Genomic DNA, 3,788 nt, shown 5'->3' on the forward strand with positions numbered 1-3,788 from the left:
CTTGCAGTTCCCTTCCTGTGTGCCCAGAAAAGGCACGCTGGGTCCGGTGGTAATTCTGTTGTTAGCTTTTTGAGGAGCTGCTGTGCCTTTTCTATGGCTACATTGATTTAGTTCTTCTCAGTAGTGCACGGGGCTTCCCTTTCTCCATATCCTGGTCTGTGCTTGTTATCCTTTTGTTTTGGCAGTGAGGGGAATGAATTCCAGGCCTCATGCATGCCACCAGACAAGTGCCATACATCCCTATCCCTTTTTATGTAGAGTCAGAATCTTGCTAAATTATCCAGACTGGCTTTGAACTTGGAAAATCCCCGCCAGAGCTTCCTGACTATGTAGTATTAACAGGAAGAGCCACACCGAGCCTCTTGACCTTTATGAATAGTAGCCATTCTAATAGGTACGAAGTAATGTCTTTTTGTGATTTTGATTTGAATTTGTCTCATGATCAGTGGTTGTGAACATTTTTTATATGCTTATTTAGTATTTCTGTGTCTTTTAAGAAGTGTCTGACCCCCTCCCCCTTATTTTTTTAGACTGGGTTGTTTTTTGCTATTGAATTGAATTCCTTATTTGTTTTAGTTTTTCAGCTCTTTATTAGATACGTAGTGTATGCAGATTTCTGTGGTCTGTGGCTTGCCCTTGACTGTCCTCTGTGTTCTGTGCCACGCACAGTCCTTGTAGCACCTGCCACTTGCTTTTGCTTCGGTTGCCTCTGCATTTGTAGTTACAGTCCAGATGTTTGTGTAGGCAATGTCATGGAAGATTTTCCTTGTTGTCTTTTAATTGTTTCAGTTTAAGTCCTTAGGTTAAGTCATTGTTCCACCATGAGTTTATTTCTGTATATACTCTTGAGATAAGGGTCCAGTTTTATTCTGTACTTGTCCAGTCTAAAACCACTTAGTGAAGAGACTGTCCTTTCTCCACTGTGTTTTCCCAGCACCTGTGGCTGAATAAAGGAGACCATAAATGCCTGGGTTTATTTCTGGACATTATCTGTCTTGCTTTCTTTTGTCTCTGCTGGGACAAAATACCTGATACCCAAAATTATGGAAGGAAAGATTTATTTAGCTCACAGTTTGTGGAGGTTTCCGTCCATAATCTGCTGGCTCCAAGGCAGTCAGCAAATGGCAGAGGTCAACAATTCATGGTGGCAGAAAACAGCAAAGCACAAGGAGCAAAAGCAGAGCAGCAGAGGCAAAGAGCAAGCCTCTTGCCCTTCCTTATGTTGTATTTTGGCTGTCTGCTCTGGGGTGGGTGTAGCACTCACTTGTCACCCCAGCATTGGGTCCTAAATTAATCACAAACTCTAGAAGCCTGCTGCAATGACTACATGAGACATATAGTCACAAACCATCACATTATCCTGTTTTTTACTTTTGTATGTATTTGGTACAGGGTCTGCAGGGTCTCACTACACAGATTGGACTTGTAGTGATCCTCCTGTTTTCAGCCTCCCAATCCCTGGGATTATAGGTGCATGTCAACACGTCCATTCTCAGTCTCAGTTGCCATCTCAGCACACCACTGGGGCTGGGCTGCCACTGCACCCCTGGGAATTGAACCTCGGTCCCTGGGCCTGTCTAAGCAGGCACTTTAGTTCATTGAGCTATCTGACGACCCATCCCCTCCTGTTCTGTCTTTATTTGCTTTTTTGCTAGTACCATGTTGTTTTGGTTATTACAGTTTGCGCAGCAGAGTTTGAAGTTAGGTAATGCAGTGCCTCCGGCTTTGCTCATTTTGCTCACAATGACCTTGGCTCTGTGAGGCTCTTTTATGGTTCTAGGTGAACTTCAGGGTTTTCCCTCTTTCTTGGGTGAAGAATGGTGGTAGAGATCCCAACAAAGCTGTGGAATGTCTTAGGCACAGGGACATTTTAGGAGTTTCAGCCCGTAAACAAAGGACGCCTGCCTGTTTTTGTGTCATCTCCGGTTTCTGTTGTCAGTGTTTTTATAGCTGTCCTTCTATATAGCTTTCATCTCTGTCGTTTTACTCCTATGTGTTTTGATGGTATTTTGAATGCGACTGACTTAAATCTATCAGATAGACTTACTGTGGGAGAATGCTACTTATCTTGTGTGTGTGTTGATTTTGTGCCTTGCAGTGGTACTGCATATGTCAGTTATAACATTTTCAGGTAGTGTCTTTAGGACCTTCTGTGTGCAGGAAGTATTGCAATTAGTAGCAACAGAGAAAATTTAACTTTCCCTTTTCTAGTTGATTACCTTTTATATGTTTATCTTTCCTTTTCTAATTGTTTTGTGTAGAACTTTACTGTTATCATTATGAATAAAAGTGGAGAGAAAGCCAGGAATATAACTCAGTAGCACAATGCCTGCCTGCAAGCATGAGGTCATGAGTTCAATTCTGAGTTTAAAAAACAAACAAACAAAAAAAAAAAAACCACTTCGCTTCACTGGGGACATAGGTCGGTGGCATTAGCCATAATTGCCTGCCTGGCAAGTGCAAGGTGCTGAGTTCAGTTCCTAGTACTTGGGCCCGGGGACAGGATGTGTGTGGTGAGAATGGGGGTCCTTGTCTCTGATTGTATAGGACACGTTTTCAATTTTCCCCGTTGTATGTAATGTTAGGCATAGGCTTTTATATGTAGCCCTTTGTAGTGTTGAGAGACATTTCTTCTGTGCCTGCCTTGTTGAGTCTTTGATCAAGAAAGGATATTGAATTTTATTAGATGCTTTTTGTGCATTTATTGAACTGATCACATATGGTTTTGTCCTTCATTCTTTTGATATGGTGCACCAGTTACTGGTTTGTGTATGTTGAACCATCCTGCTGTCCCAGAGATAAAATTTCATTTGATCTTGGTGAATGGCCCCACTATTATCCTATAGAATTTGGTGTCCTGTCATTTTGCTTGACATTTTGCGTCTAGGTTCATCAGGGATATTGATCTGTAATTTTCTGTGGTATCCTTGTCTGGCTCTGATGGGAGGGTAATGTTGGCCTCAGTCAGCTTAGAAGTATTCCCTGCACTTGGATTTTTTTTTGGAGACTTTGAGAAGAATTAATGCTAGGTTTTTGGTAAATGTTTGATAGAATTCTGCTGTGAAATCATCCGCTCTTGGGCTTTTCTTTGAAGGAAAATTTTTAAATTACTGATTCACTCATTCACTGGGGATTGGTCCGTTCCTTCTGGTTAGAGTCTCATCTCTTCTGATGCCATGTGTGTGTGTGTATCAGTTGTAATGTTTTCTCCTGCACTTACAGTTTTGTTTAAAGTCCTATCTTAGCATGGTTACAGATTTTTTTTTTTTAATGTTTTCACGAGTGATTCTGAGTCTCACTGGTATTTTTTTGTTACCTTTCTGACTTATTTCTGTTTTGATCTTATTTCTTTTGTTTTTACTGATTCTGAGCCTAATTTCTTCCTTCTTTGAGGTATATTTATTTGCCACCCTCTTTTTTTGATGTAGGCATTTATTGCTATAAACTACTTTTGAACCAGCTTTGCCGTGCCTCGCGAGTTTCGGCGTGTTGCATATCTGCTTTCATTGGTCTCCAGTTTCTTTGACCCGTTGATTGTTCATAAGCATTTCCAAGTACTTGGGAATTTTATAAGATTTCTCCTGTTACTGACTTTATGCTTTCATTCTATTATGGCCAGAAAAGATATTTGGTATAATTTCACTTTAAATTGTTTAGGACTTGTTTTATGGGCTAATATATATATATCCTGGAGAGAATGTTCTGTGTATGCTTGGCGTTGTGTATGTTATTGCTACTGGCTAGAATATTCTATATATGCCCCCTAGGTGCATTTGCTATAAAGTGCT

Source organism: Octodon degus, unplaced genomic scaffold (assembly GCF_000260255.1).
Source record: "Octodon degus isolate 3935 unplaced genomic scaffold, OctDeg1.0 scaffold00054, whole genome shotgun sequence".
NCBI lineage: Eukaryota > Metazoa > Chordata > Mammalia > Rodentia > Octodontidae > Octodon > Octodon degus.